Consider the following 16157-nt stretch of genomic DNA (forward strand, 5'->3'; position numbering starts at 1 on the left):
TTACTTCTCACAATACTGTGATCGGATTCGAGGTTATCACAATATAGGAAAGGATCAATATCATAACACAGGCCAATAGACTTTGAAAAAAGTCGAAACCCAGAGACCATGTATTTTCTTCATTCTTCGATCAAATGCTTTAACGGACGATATCTCGGCAAATACAAAAGATTTTTAAACATTGTTTTCTTTTTCATTTCTTCTTACATAACGGAGGCCATGTGAGCTTGTCTCATATTGTATGCAACTTTGGGATAATATCCCTCAATCTTTTATGCTAAAATCTACGTCATCTTCATTTGATAAGTGAGAAGAAATAGGTGGGGTTTGAGAATATTTAGTTAGATCGGGTGTTGTAAAGGGTGCAATCGGATGTTGCAATCGAATGGAAAATTGAAAAAGCTATTACATTTTTATAAGTGCAACCGGGAATACTTACTGGATACTGTGGTCTCTAATATCATCAATTAATTCTTATGAATTCTAGATTTTGTGGTTTACAAGATGAGACCTCTGAATATATATTTTAGAAATAGCCACCATTAGCTTTTCATAGGGCGAGAGTTCTTGGTGCATGAACTGAACTTATTATGGTGAAATACGGTATGCACAAAATATCCAAAATCGGGTCGTTGTGCTTTGTGGCCTTCTAATCCCAAGATATTTGGGTCTAATTTCTACAAAAGTCTGACAGTGGCAAATAAAGTGCTCCCGAGTTTTACTGTCTTCTCTACATGATCTACATTCGTCTGAATCCACACGTCCAATTTTGTATAGCTGTCTCCGTAATCCAGTAATCATTCTAACCTCAGACTTGCCCTTTTTTAGGAGACTTCTCGTCCTGCGCTAGTTATGATTACATTATAGGATCCTCGTGGACCCCTTTCATTACTTTAAAGCTTTAATGGGATTCTTTAAAACATATTGTTCATTCAGCCCTCGCTGTGTCGGAATGGCTTTGCATTCGTGAGGTTAACTACCTGGAACTCCCTTCTCTTTCGTTACCAAACGACTACTGAGTGGCCTGGTACCGATGTGATATAAACCTTACTTCTAGGAGAGTATTCGGTTACTGATTCCTTACAATCCAATGCGGACGTAGGTTTAACATTATCGCCCTAATTGCCTTCTGTCGGTAAATATGTTAACCCCATATGGCGCCATATTCATTCTAAATTAATTTACGCGTTCCGTTATTGTTCGGACTTCTGTCTGGATATTTCTGGGACTTAAATATTGATCTCCCAATTTAGAGTCATCCGTGTAACAACGGATTCCTACGGGTATTTGCTCTAATGTTCCGCTTGACCATGACATTCTATCTGGGATCAGTGTTTAAAAGTTCCCGACATATTCTGTATCGGGCACTTCCGATGTTTGTGTATAGTCTTCCAGTGTGTCCAGTATACATTGATGATGTGTCCTATAACCACTTTTGGTCTGTTCGCCTAAAGTTATGAGTTGTTCAGCTGTTAGTGCCGCCTCATATTTTATATATGTTTCAATGGGTAAAAAATCGATCAACGTTTCCAGAGCCTTGGTTGACGTAATGCTTATGGAACCCAAGTAGCATGTAAAAACAATTTTGGTAAGAGTCTTACATAGAGTCTGTGATATATGTTAGTCCTAATTCCAATGTCTTATTTATAAAGGACGACAATTAGAATTCAATGTGTAAAGTTTACTTAAATAAAAACTGTAACAAACAAAAAAAACTAAATATCAATAACATTTCAAAATATTTTCTTAATTATATAAAGTAATTTTCCATCTACCAATTATAAAATTCATCTACTTGTTATCACCTCCTAATTGTCGCAGTTTTCCAATTCCACATTTCTAATTGTTTTTTTTTTTCACTTTTTGTTATTTATTACAGGTAAATGTACATAATTCCTATGCCAATAAAATCCATCAATTATTTTATTTTCATTTTCCATTTATTTGTATTACACAAGAGCACAAGATGATCAGAATAAAAATAAAATAAATCATTTTTTTTAATGCAAGAAAAACACAAAAACAAACGACGAAGACATTCATTCAATTACAGGTTTGTGTTTTTCTATACATTTCAAGAATTTCAATTTCAAAGGCCATTATCCTGAAGTTTTTCATTGCGTTGCAGCGGCAATACTTGTTTTTGTTTTTCATTTTTGTCTGATGGTCGGTCGGTTAGTTTGTCCGTCCATACGTCGGTCGATGTTGAAATTGCTACAATGAGTTTGTGAGTTACGAGTATAAGAACAAACAAAAAAATAACAAAATTAAAGACACAAACAAACCATAAATGTGCAAAAATTTCAAGAATGAACTTTTAAAACTCTGCACACAACTAAAAATCAATTTCTATTTAAAAAAATATATTGAAAAAAAAATACCATAGACAATCTTTCGAAAAAAAACTTTGCAATGTCTGAGAATATTAAATGAAAACGTCGTTAAAAGAAAAACGCATTTGTGAGACACAAACGAAAAATTATAAAAATATAAATAGTAGAATGAATCGTCGTAATAACCTGTTAAAAGCATTAAAAAGTGTCAGTTGTTAAATTGAACCATCGAACTAGAATCTCTTTTCTTTACAACTGAACACAATGTGCGAAAGTTTATTTATTATTGTTCGGGTATCAATTGTGGCGGCATATGTATTGTTGTCTTTGAAACAGAATTGTTAAGGAATTTATTCATTTGTTGTTTAAGAAAAGCAATTATTATAAAATTACGAATATTTTCAATTATCCACATGGTTATCGTTTGAAAATAAAAATACCATTTAATGAAAAGTTACGATTTGAAGGACGTTAAAGTGACTTCTTTTAGCTTTCCATTCACTCACAACGTTTTATGTTTAATTTTAGGTTTGTTGCTCCGTTATAACAGAAAATTCAAAAAGTACCAGTTGTAAAACTAAAAAGTATCAGAAAGTGTCCTGATTTAAATAATCTTTGTCATCCTTCTAAAAGGAATGTATCGTTTTTCCTTTTTCATCCATCCGGGGACACACTTTTTGAGGATTAAATTTTCATATTTTATTATATATTTTATTTTATTTATACCCAATGTGCTTCGCTACCCTCTCTTACCTGATGTGTTCATGTGTTCACTCTAGCTATAAGTTCGTCCATTTTTTCCTAATGTTCATTAGGGTTATAACCAAAATAAGGCGCTATCACTACGTGGTAGCCAGTAGTGTTCTAATAACGAAAATATTTTACTCGGGACATTTTGATGCAAAAACCTTCCGCGGCAAATAGATTTTCTAAAACCATTCACAAACAAATTTACATGAATTTTTAATAGTATAATCTACATGTTTGGGAGACAAATTTGAAAGGGGGAAAACCGCAGCCCCTATACTTGATAAATGTCGTGGTCAAACAATGACACTAGTTTATATCGAAAATTTCCGATTTTGTGTTAAAAAATTTAAAATTTTGTTTAGAGCAAATATCGAAAACTTTAACGCATTTTCCGCGAAAACTTTTTTAACGTTCGGGAAAAAGGGATATATTTATACGAGTATAAATTTATGATCTATGTGGAATGGATAGGGCCGATTTGAAATTTACAAAAATTGTATAAAAGTTATTACCCTAATGTTCATATTGGTTTCAATGTTACGCGTAAAAAATTTGATGATTCTAGCTCTAATGCTTTCCCAGATACATATACGAACTATTGTATTTAATTCATATGTGAGTGACACGCCCCTTATTGCTAGTCCGCCCACTTGCTCTTAAACATTCATAATGATACTAAAGTGGCCGCGACAACATTTTAGGACTTTAAGTTTAATATTTTCTGATTTAATATTTTATTTATATGGAAGGTGCCACGCCAACTATAGCTAATTCGTCTATTTTGTTTCAATGATATGGATCCATATACAAGTTGTGCACTCTAGCTGCTGGAGTTTCTGAAAAACGTGACTTTCAATACTTATTTTGTATTTTGGCGTGGAAATCCGCTACATATTGCAACGGTAGTTTACTGTAGAGTTTCTCTTGACCACGATCTCCCATATGGTATCAGAGTCTAACAATTCCCGACAATTGTATAACTGCACAATAAGTACGTAGTGACGTGTCTTGTAATCGGTTGCGAATGCCGCTTCGTAGATTTTGATATTACCGGCAATGTTTAGTAAAATCCTAAGAAGATTTATTAATATTTAAAACTAGTTTTGCTCCTTCAGAAAACATATTTTTTTATTTTTCTCAAATTCGAATTCATTCCTTAAAGGTCCTTTTCGATTTCTTTTAGTTTTGAAAATGATCGTATGTTTATGAATGTCTTGTCTATGAACGTCGAGTAGTATATATTTTTGCCACATGTTGTTCGTTTGTTTTTGATTTTGGTTTTTTTCTTTAATGTTTTTGTTGTTACTTTTGAAAATGGTGAGAACGATTTTAATTAGCGATCACAGGAACTAGAAAATCTTTTTTTTTTTCTTTCAATGTTTTTAAAAAAGACCAATGCAAAGCTGTGACTTTGACTATGTAGTAGTTGAAGAGAAGTGCTTTAGAACTACGACTAAAAAATGTTTAGTGCACTATGGCGGACTTGATAGATCGACAGACTAAGAAAGGGTTTTTTGTTTGTAACATTTCAAGCGCCATATAGTGACAATTTGTTAATTATTTATGTAAACATTTTGTTTTATGGAAATTACACGTACTTTCGAGGTTTTTTTGTCTTTACATTTTATCTTTAAGCCTTATGTTGCTTGTGTTGTTTTCTTCACACAATCCAGACAATGGGAATTTAAAGATTTTTTTGTTGTTTTTGTTATAACACAGACGGTTTCTAGGTATAAAGTTTCTATAGCTGCTGTTGTTTATTATTTTTCTTTTTCATTCCTAATTATTTAGAATTTAAAAATTTTATTAAATATGTATCTTTCTTGTCTTTGCAGATTCACTTATATGCTAAATATGAATATGTAAGTATTATGAATCATGAGAAAATTTTAAGTTTTTCCTAATAAATAAATTTTATTTCCAAAATTCAAATCTTTATTTTAACGGAAACTCATCTCTCTGTTTTATTTTACTTATATCTACTTATTAGTTATTAACCAAATGAGAATTATATCGATTATAGTAATGACATATTAAAATTATCATGTAAATGTAGATTAAATAACTGTAAATAACTTATTATAACTCAGGCATTACTTAACTATTCTTATGGAATGTATATGGTAAGTCATTGAAAGAAATGCAATTTTTTACCGAAGTAGCTCAAACCCCCATATAGTTTTAAACATTATTTGTAGATCATTTTCCTGATATCTCATATTATTTACTACTTTTCTATAAACAGTAAAAGTGTCAAAAGTAACATCGTTATTGTTTGAAACTATTAATTATGAAACTTACATACATAATTTTGCAAAATAAAATCTGATAAAATCTTGCTCACAGGATGTCAATTTCAAAATGATTATAATTGCAACGGTATTATTTTCTTTTTACCTTTCTTTAATAAAACAAACCTTTAATTACCAGCGTGAGATTAAAATCAGAGCAAAATCTTTACCACGCTGTAATAACCCTTGTTTCAAATAAGCGTAACATAAATTAGGGCTCTCTGGCACGGTGTGGCTGTCTACAAACATTTTAATCAATTTTGTATCCTTGTAAATCTTTGACAATTTTTTTATAGTTCATTTTGTTAGGTTAATGCAACATGGCGTGTGTTAAATTTAATGCACAAACACACACACACCTTTTAAGATCCTTTTTTTTTGGAAAATTCTTGATATTAAATTGACAAACATTTCGCCTTTCGGATGTTTTGTTTTTTGTGTGTTTTTTATTTATTTGGGATTAATCAGGATTAAAAGTAATGCGTGAATTTAATGCTGCGTTTAAGTAAACATTTTTTTTTTTAATTTCCGGTTTTACCAAATGTATTCTATTTGCAATTAGTAAAGGAAATTGTAAACAAATGTTAAATCTATTAAATTTAAGATATTTTTCAAGTCAGAGACATGTTGTGAATTTCACAATATGATTTTATTTTAAAAACTTTTTATAGTTTTTTGGTAAACAATTTTTCGATAATCGAACCATTTGTTCCACGAATTTTTGTATTTAATTCATATTTGCCACGCCTCTTTTCTTTATCCGCCTATTTATTACAAAATTTTAACATGGATGTCAAAGTTGTTTATGCTAAATTTTTTAAATTCCCAGATGTACGAATGTTTGTATTTACTTTATATAAGGGGTGCCACGCCACCTATTGATTGTCCGTACATTTTTTCTCCAAAAATTTCATATGGACTTCAAAGTTCTTCGCGCAAAATTTGCTTTAATAGTTTCTTAGATACACGATAATTATCTTGATGACTTCCTATTCGCAAGGACGAAGAGTCCATTGGCCCTTAGCGGCTTCTGTTTGTCCATGTTGGCCGTCGGTCTGAATTTACAAATCCATCAGTGTCTGTGATGTTCTGCGTCTTTATCATGCTACAGTACGTTGAAAGTTACTGGCCCTCGACTAGTAGGGTGGAAGCGCCAGGCTCCGCTAGTTGATCAGCTACTAGTGGGCTAAAAACTAAACCGATCAAGCCGGTAGGCGATCGGAAACCGAGCTTGGTACAACATGGTCCTTGGAAAGGACTACCCAGGTCCTTACAAGGAACCCCTGTTGAAACCCCTGCTTCAGGTGCCGGCATGGCTTTCCAGTCTACCGCCAAACCGGTTTCCTCAGTGCCAAATATTATGCAAGAGGAGCATTCGAAAAATTATTAGGTATTTCACGAAGCAACTCCCTCGGCCTCAAGTTTTATATCCCTAAGACACAAAAATCCATCCAAAAGGGCCTTCCCCACCAGGCGTTCCGCCTACAAAATCGTAAACCCACTTGATGCAAAGCCAGTTTATGAACTCAAGAGAGAAAAACGCAAAGGTGCCTCTCTTCCTACGGAGGATGTTAATTCTAAACGGATACCATCTGGAGTAGCGCCAAAGGTCAGAGGAAAGCATAATTCCAGGAACAAAACGTTCCACGGACCCTTACGAGATCATACAAAGAAGTGGCAAAAGACCATCTCATTTGGGCAATCATCGATCGCAATAACAGCGATGGCACCATTTCTTCAGGAAAATGGTTGTAATGGCGCTAAGTAGGGCGTTCTTAAATAACTGGACATTCATTCAACGATTTTTTTCGAAATTACAATAACATGGGAACGGGTTTTCACCTTCTTTGAGAATGTTCTCTCAAGAGGAATAGATTCCTTGGAAAATTCATTACATGCAATCTTGTCGTTTTATCTGGGTCCAGATACAACAACCTATTGGGTTATATATCTCAATACAACATTAGTAAACAATACAATACGTCTGACAATTGGTGTGGTCTTGCCAAAACGAAGACTTTACGAATCTAATTGACAGTTTGCGTGTAGTAAACTAACACATTAATCGCCCAGTTCTAGTTCAGTTCTAATTCAGTTCTAGTTCAGTTCTAGTTCAGTTCTAGTTCAGTTCTAGTTCTAGTTCAGTTCTAGTTCAGTTCTAGTTCAGTTCTAGTTCAGTTCTAGTAAAATTCTAGTTAAATTCTAGTTCAGTTCTAGTTCAGTCCTAGTTCAGTTCTAGTTCAGTTCTAGTTCAGTTCTAGTTCAGTTCTAGTTCAGTTCTAGTTCAGTTCTAGTTCAGTTCTAGTTCAGTTCTAGTTCAGTTCTAGTTCAGTTCTAGTTCAGTTCTAGTTTAGTTCTAGTTCAGTTCTAGTTCAGTTCTAGTTCAGTTCTAGTTCAGTTCTAGTTCAGTTCTAGTTCAGTTCTAGTTCAGTTCTAGTTCAGTTCTAGTTCAGTTCTAGTTCAGTTCTAGTTCAGTTCTAGTTCAGTTCTAGTTCAGTTCTAGTTCAGTTCTAGTTCAGTTCTAGTTCAGTTCTAGTTCAGTTCTAGTTCAGTTCTAGTTCAGTTCTAGTTCAGTTCTAGTTCAGTTCTAGTTCAGTTCTTGTTCAGTTCTAATTCAGTTCTAGTTCAGTTCTAGTTCAGTTCTAGTTCAGTTCTAGTTCAATTCTAGATCAGTTCTAGTTCAGTTTTAGTTCAGTTCTAGTTCAGTTCTAGTTCAGTTCTCGTTTAGTTCTAGTTCAGTTCTAGTTCGTTCTGTCCTAGTTCTGTCCTAGTTTAGTTCTAGTTCAGTTCTAGTTCAGTTCTAGTTCAGTTCTAGTTCAGTTCTAGTTCAGTTCTAGTTCAGTTCTAATTCAGTTCTAGTTCAGTTCTAGTTCAGTTCTAGTTCAGTTCTAGTTCAGTTCTAGTTCAGTTTTAGTTCAGTTCTAGTTCAGTTCTAATCCTATGTTATAAACAACATACCACTTTTTGATAATTAATTTTGTTCCAGATTTTTGAGTAATAAAAACAAAGACATTTTGTTGATATTCAAGTTCCCATTAAGTTTCTAAGAGGCCAGTATACTGTGTTTCATTTGTTGAATGTGTATCTCTTTGTTGTTGTAAATAGATCAACATTTTGATTTAAAATGAAAATAAAACGAAACAGATGTCCCATTTCAAAATAAACGTTCAAATCTTTAACTGTTGTCATGTTGAATTTGACTCTATTCAAGAAAAATGAACAGCTGGATATTTCTACGTAAGAAGAATGAAAAAAGCACCCATTGAAATACAAGAAAAGGACGAACCAAACAAAGCAAAAAAAAAATAGTTATGAATACAATAAACTAACAACGTTTCTTATACTACGTGCATAAATACTATTTCATAATGGCAAACAAAATCTAGAAAAATATCTAATAACTATTCTAACAAATAAGTATAAAACTTCTTAGAAACCCTAGCAGATCAATATTTGTACTTAACAGTTTGAAACACAGTTTTTTGCATAAATAATGTACATATGTACGTAACAAAAACAATTTTAAAATTCTAAGAAATCGTTTAACGTATAAAACAGACTAAGTAAGTTGTTTTTGTAAGTTTTTGCGTAATATTTCTGCAATAAGTTGACTTTTTGCAATTAAAAATAACACATAAAAAAGGAAATATTAACAAATTCGATATCCTTTGATTGACATGTGCCACATTATGTATGAATATGTTGTTGCACGAAACGAAGTATTGTTGCCTTATCCTCGAAATATTCACCCTTGTACTGACATATTTGCAACAGTTTTGACATCAAGCAACAGCAATAAAACTAAAATAGAACAATAATTACGCGACAACCCCTTTGAAACAAAATATTTTTTTGAATAAACCCCTTGACAAAAAATAACAAAAAATAGTAAAATTACATTATAACAAAATTTTTGCAAAAAACAACCAACCAACGAATGCTCTAAAAAATGTAATAAAATATTGAAATATTGAGAAACTGAAATTGAGGGCACTGAACGAATGACCGACCGATCAAAATAAAAACGCTTGCAGAAACACCAGAAACCATTATTGTTGTTTTTTTCTGCATTTTTTTCGAAAAGTATTTAAACTAAATAATACAAAATTGGCATATGCAAGCGAATGGAACTAAACTCACTGAATTGTTATTTTGTTATTGTTATTCTGTTGCTTTTCAGTTTTTTATTAAAAAACAATAATAAATGAAAACAACAATAACAAAAAATATATGTATGTATTTACTTCAAGGTAAAGGTAATTTTTTCTCTAAATTGTCGTAGTTTAACTGGGGTGCCATTACTACTTCTACTTCGGAGTAGTTGCATTACTGGGCATGTTCGGGAAGTTAGTTAACTACACAGTGGTTTGGAAGAAATTATACTTCTAAAACATGTAATGAATAAATTGAAAAGAAAGTCATTTATCATAACTGTATTATTTTGATCCAATCATTATGAAGTTATCACTTGGCAAACTATTAATGTACTGAAACACATTCATTTGGTCAACCCAACAAACACAAAGATATAAAATCCCAGAATTTTGACAATCTTTATTGGATGGTTCTAGGGTTTTGAAGTTTTCGTGGAAAGCCAAATACCTTGAACTAGTTTTAGACATAAAGCTCTTGTGAAAATCAAGGTTGATCACCGTTTCGAAAGGCTGATAACGTAGCGGTATCGGTATTTTGACTTATTTCGGTATTGGTGTTTTAGTGTTATGAACTTATTTCGGTAACGATAGCTTAGCGATAACGGTTGCCAACCCTGGTGGAAATATAATATTGGAAATTTAATAAGTAAGACGCTATATCTCTTCCATCTTGCATGAAATCCTTCGGAAAGAAGTCCGGGGTCAAAAGACCTATTCTGACCGATACTTCAGTATATTAGAAGGCTGTAAAAACCATATCACATGTGCCCATGAGCTGAAAACATCAGCCCAGTCTGGCAATTCTAGGCGTGCCTGTCCTTGGCATTTATATTTCATGTATTTTAGGAAATTGACACTGAAATATGATCGTATTTATCTTCACCAAACTCCGAATCAAAATCCCTACATGAGAGCATTCCATTGTAGCCACTGGTCTTCGGTACATGGCGATATTCTCAATTTGATGCACTTCCTATTCCAACTTAGACAACATATTAATATTCTCCTAGCTGCCGTATTGAAGGTGGAGGAGGACCACTATTATTATTGGCAATATATCCCCCTCTTTATGTAAACTGATCATGACACTCATATTCCTTAACACAAATTCGTTAACACTTTTTATGGGAATATTTCTGGGCACTGTATGATTGAACGCATGTCATTCCGTATAGTCTTCAAAACCAACATTCATTGCTGAAGTTGTTTAGATGAAGCAGACAATATCTTTTTTATATGACTGCACCTTCTCCTTCATCTGGACTGTACAAATGAATGTAATGAAAGTAACGAAAGTAACGAATCTAATCAAAGTACTGGATGGTTTTGTCTGGGAACATAGTAATGACAAAAAGCACACATTCAGAACAAACAAATTTGCTAAAATGTTTTCGAGCTTATAACGAAGCCTGACGAAAATCTATGATCTTAAATGATGAATCCGCTAGATCGTAATCATTCATAGGCTTCCAAACGCTTTTAACGATGAGCTTTATCCCTCAGATCAGAATAGCAAAATGTCATACTATACTCCTACCTCTAAAGATAGCGATCATTTCTGAGATTATCTTATTCAATACAGCTTCATAATGTTCAGAATAACTTAGAAAAGATGAGAGACAACGAAAGTTCTGTTTTCTAGTAAAATATAAAAATAATTTCCTGTTGCATGCAATCTTTCCTGCCGCTTTGACACATTTATTAACCACTGTCTATTTTCTACGTAATGTAAGTAAAATAAAAACAACATAAAGCCTATGTATTGTAATGTACAATTACATGCAACTACATTAAAGTTCACTGCTACAGGGGGAAACAAACTATAAAAGAAACATAATAAAGAAAACAAAACAAAAAACCTCAAATTCTACTATGAATTACAACAAAAACAACATTTGCCGTTTTTACACTGTAACGTTCGTCATTTACAAAACATTTACATGTAACTGTGTTTGTGCGTATGAGTGTGCAACGAATCACATGTAGAATTATTTGTTGGTTGGTGTTTGTTGCGCTTGCGCAAACAGCAGATGTCACTTTAATTTTCTACCAGTACTAATAAACAACAACAATTGCAACAGCAACAAAAAGAAGTTCGAGTTCAAATTTTCACTCGTTTTCAAAAAGCACGAGTAATAAAACTCTATAAAAACAACAAGGTAAAATTGCTGCTGCATTCATCAGGGATTAATGTGGCTAGAACTGCCAAACTCGCGTTTAAATAGTTCAACATCCCTTTCCTTTAAAAAAAAAGGTACGCCGTGCGAGTAATAAAGGTGACAATAGTCAATGTAAAAAGATAGAACGATAAAATGGTATACCTTTGAAAACCAATACATAAAGCCGTATAATAAATGGATTTTCATCATGTAAAAAGAAAATAGAATTCAATATAAGTGACCGAACTCTAGTGCGTGTTTGAGTTTGCATCTGGTTTTGCCTGCTCGTGTCTTTGCTTGTGTAATAAAATATAGGACTATTTCTTAAACTATCGTAACTAAGTAGGGGGGCTTAAGTCACGTGTCATTGGCTTTTTTATGGCGCTGGCTTCTGACATTTCATAATAAAGGATACCTAATTAAAAGGTATGACAATTTGCAGAGAGGAAATATATACTGAGTTTTTACAAATATTTGAAAAATTGTGAGATATTTAAAATTTCCCTGAACGTCCCGACTCCCCAGGAAGTATTAACATTTTGAGTAATTTGGCCTCAACGAAGAAATACACCTAGTCCTCTATTGGGCTTGTTGTGTGCTCCTATTCATTGAAAAATGTTTTTTTTGGTAAAAACGAAAACACAGAAACAGTTCACTGAATGAATTATTTTTCAGTGTTCAGAAACTCAGTTTCCTGAACGTAATTCCTAAGAGTCTTCCAATCAGTGTTAGTCAGGAATGTTATTTCCGGAATAACATAACTTCCAAAATACTTGGATCTAACTTCGACGAATGCCTGGCAGTAGCAATTAAAGCGCTTCAGAGTTTCACTGTTCTCTCCACATGCTCTACATTTGTCTGAATCCGCACTTCAATTTTGCATAGATGTGCTCGTAATCCTGTGTGTCCACTCAGAATACGTACCATCACACTAACTTCAGACTTTCTCATTTTGAGGAGATTTTTCGTCTTGCTCTCATTAGGGTAACCCCATAGGATATTCGTGGTTCTACCCACTGTTTCATTATTCCAAGAGGCCTTATGGGATTCTCTCACCCATATTTTTAGTTCAGCTTTTGTTGCGAATGGTTTAGCGTTTGTCAGGTTAACTGCCTCTTAGTAATTACATTCGCCCTTTCGTTGCCGACTACTCCCGAGTGGGTTGGTACCCATATGATGTAAACCTCACCTCTGGGAGAGTATTCAGTTAAAGCTTTCTTACAATCCAATACGGTCTTAGATTTAGTTCTATCACCTGATATCGCCCTAATTGCCTTCTGGCTGTCGGTAAATATATTAAGCGCTGTGGGCGCCATATTTACTCTAATCCAATTTACGCATTCCGTTATTGCTCATACTTCTGCCTGGAAGCTTGTGTTATGATTTGGTAAACGTCCCCCAATTTAGAGCCATCCGTGTAACAACGCATTCCTACTGGTATTTGCTCTAATGTTCCGCTTGACCAAGACATTCTATCTGGGATCAGCGTTTCAAAGTTTCCTGTGTCTGGTATACTATCCTGCACGTCCGATGATTGTGTATAACCTTCCAATGTGTCCAGTATACATTGATGACGTGTCCTATAACCGCTTTTGACCAGTTCGACTAAAGTAAAGAGCCGTTCGGCTGTAAGTGCCGCCTCATATCTTAAATATATTTCAATGGGTGGAATATCTAGCAACGTTTCCAGAGCCTTGGTTGAAGTAGTACACATGGCACGACATATACCCAAGCAGCATGTACGCAGAACTCCCTGTCTTTTTGTCTAAAGCAGTCCACCAGATTATTGAAGCATAAGCTAGAATTGGTCTAATTACACTTTTATAAATCCAATTGGTCATGGTAGGACTAAGACCCCATTTCATGCCTACAGTTCTCCTACATATCGCCCAGTACCGATGTGCCTTGTTGATCCTATCCTCTATGTGGTGTCTCCATTTTAATTTCCGGTCGAGGATTACAACTAAGTACTTAACTTTGCCTGTTACTGGTATCTACTTGCCCAGGAAGGTTCAGTATACGTATAAATTTTTGTCTTTCTTGTGAAAAGACAGATTTCCGTTTTTGCCGGGTTAACATTGAGGCCTCACGGTTGAGCCCAGCTCAAGGCAGTATTCAGAGCCTCCTTAGCTCTTCTACACAAGTAATTTGGCTCCTTTCCAGTTACGGAGCACCCGGTCAACATAAAACTGGTCTAGGGATTGGATAAGAGTATCAGTGTGCACGTTATTGAAGGCGCTTTCGATGTCAATGCATACCGCCAGTGTATATAATTTGCTATCAAAGGATGCACCTATCTAGTGGACAACTTCGTTTAAAGCGGTTTCCACCGAACGTCCCTTTACATAAGCATGCTGCTTATATTTAAGGTCTTTGTCTGGTATACTGCTTTTAACCATACTATCCACTATCCGTTCCAACGTTTTAAGTAGGAAGGATGTAAGACTTATCGGTCGATAGGACTTAGGTGTCGCATAGATAGGTTTTCCTGTTTTGGGTATAAATATTACAATTGCATCCTGCCATTTAAGTGTGGTATATGTTAATTTCAAGCATGCGGTGCATATTTGTGACAGATGTACGGAAACCAGTCCCGCCAGTCAATCTGCAAAAGTGCCGGGAAAATGCCATCCGGCCCTGCAGCTTCATAGGGAGCAAAGCTCTTGATTGTCCCTTCAACCATGTCAGATGTAATAACTATTTCCGTATTAGCCTCCCCTTCCTCCAATATCTTTTTGTTTCTACAACAAATTTCATCAGATCCGATGTTGGAGGTCGTGTCGGGGAATCGAGGGACAGGTAAATAGATGTAAGGCAACATAAATATGACACGACAATCCTGTTGTTGACAATAAGCTGAAAAGCTTGGGTAACCATGACAAACTGATTACCAACGATTCAATTGGTCCTTTATTCTAGTTATATATTGAAAGCGAGAGGCTCACGAGTCGCAAGGAGCATTGTGTTCTCCATTATATTGACAAATTATAAATCTATATAAATGAATATCGATTATTGGATTACAAAACCTATATTTGAGCATTGAGATTCCGATGGGGACTCTTTTCCCACAGCTACCTCACGATAGTTTTTTAACTTAGATTTCGAATAGGGTCTCATCATACTGATAAGTTTCTGAATAGTTGAAACAAAACAATAAATTGTCGTAATGAAGAGAAGTAGGAGGCACAATATCAATTACTCTTGCTAAATTGCACCTCCAGGATGTGTTCATAATCTTGGTGTTAATATAGTGGAAGATAATGGATAGATGATATTCAAAATCTTTGTTTTATCGGTGATTTTCCTTAATGGTTGAGTGTGTTTTTAGTCCGTTTTTCGGTCGACCAATTACCTGCCTAGATGCTGTTGTTGACTCAACAGAGCCATCGCAGAAGTGTGGTGGCGCGGTTAGCTAGCTCGAGTACTTGAACAAAGTGCTTGTGCATGAACCAAGGCAAGTGGTGAACTGTCTATATTCACTTGTAGATATTTCATAAAATCCTTTTTAAAACAAACCTTCATGCATAAAAATTATATTTCCTTGAACTGTAATAAATATTAAATAAAAAAACTTTAAATATTCAAATTGTCTGCAAACAACAACTGCCTCTTCTGTAATGTATTTGTAATTTAAGAAATTACTGATTTTTCATGCTCATTAAATGTTGTTAGTAATTTCCAGAAAATACAAGAAAAGTAACCGAAAAATCACATCACACAAACACATAAACCCTAATTGAACAGCTGTAATTTACCTTTTTTCAATTTTCATTCATAAATCTTTAAACCGACAATAAACAGATACACGCATGCGCAAAACCCCCGAAATACAGCGGTACTACTTACAAACGAATAAATTACAAAAATAAATGAAAAAAGAAAAAAAAATATAACAATAAACATTTAACCTAATTTAAAATTATTTCTTTTTTTTTGGTTTTGTTCTTCATACCTTTCAAAATCAATCTATTTCTCATAATTTCTCAAAATGTTGATGACCGTAAAAATCTTACAGATACTTGCACATATATACATACACACATAAATCTTTAACTAAAAAAGCTGAAATAAACAAAATTAAGAATTCGTAATTCGCATACCATTTCATAATCATACACAGATTCTTTTTACCTGTGATAGTTTTTTTTTTTTTCAGTTTTTGTATTTGTAGTTGCTGTTGCTTTAGGAAGATACCAGTTTTCTAAATTTGGGACAACAGATACATGCACACACATTCATTATAAATAAGTATTAGTCCCATATAGAGACTATGCAACAGCAACAGATTAACTATTTTCTTCACAATTTATTCACATTTTGTGAAATATTTTGTTTTTTTTTCCTTCTTTGTTACTTGCTTTCCCTCCCTAGTAGTGAATTTGAATTTTTGTACTCTTTAGAAGCAAAAAAAAATAAGATTGTATTTTGATTTTCGTTTTCGAGTTCAAATACGCAGAATATATAGAG

General features: G+C 33.9%; 1 protein-coding gene across 2 annotated transcripts in view; it reads left to right on the top strand.

Moving 5' to 3' along the window:
* LOC119616184 (transcription factor E2f1) overlaps window positions 1–16157 on the top strand; it is a 99401-nt gene that overhangs the window by 37794 nt on the left and 45450 nt on the right. For both annotated transcript variants that reach the window (XM_037972517.1, XM_037972516.1), the window contains exon 2: window positions 4919–4945. The gene's annotated coding sequence lies outside the window, so the exon portion shown is untranslated. The remainder of the gene's footprint in view (window positions 1–4918; window positions 4946–16157) is intronic.

The sequence above is a fragment of the Lucilia sericata genome, unplaced genomic scaffold (genome assembly GCF_015586225.1).
Source record: "Lucilia sericata isolate MDLA Ls3-8-SP2 unplaced genomic scaffold, ASM1558622v1 Contig000061F_arrow, whole genome shotgun sequence".
Classification (NCBI taxonomy): Eukaryota; Metazoa; Arthropoda; class Insecta; order Diptera; family Calliphoridae; genus Lucilia; species Lucilia sericata.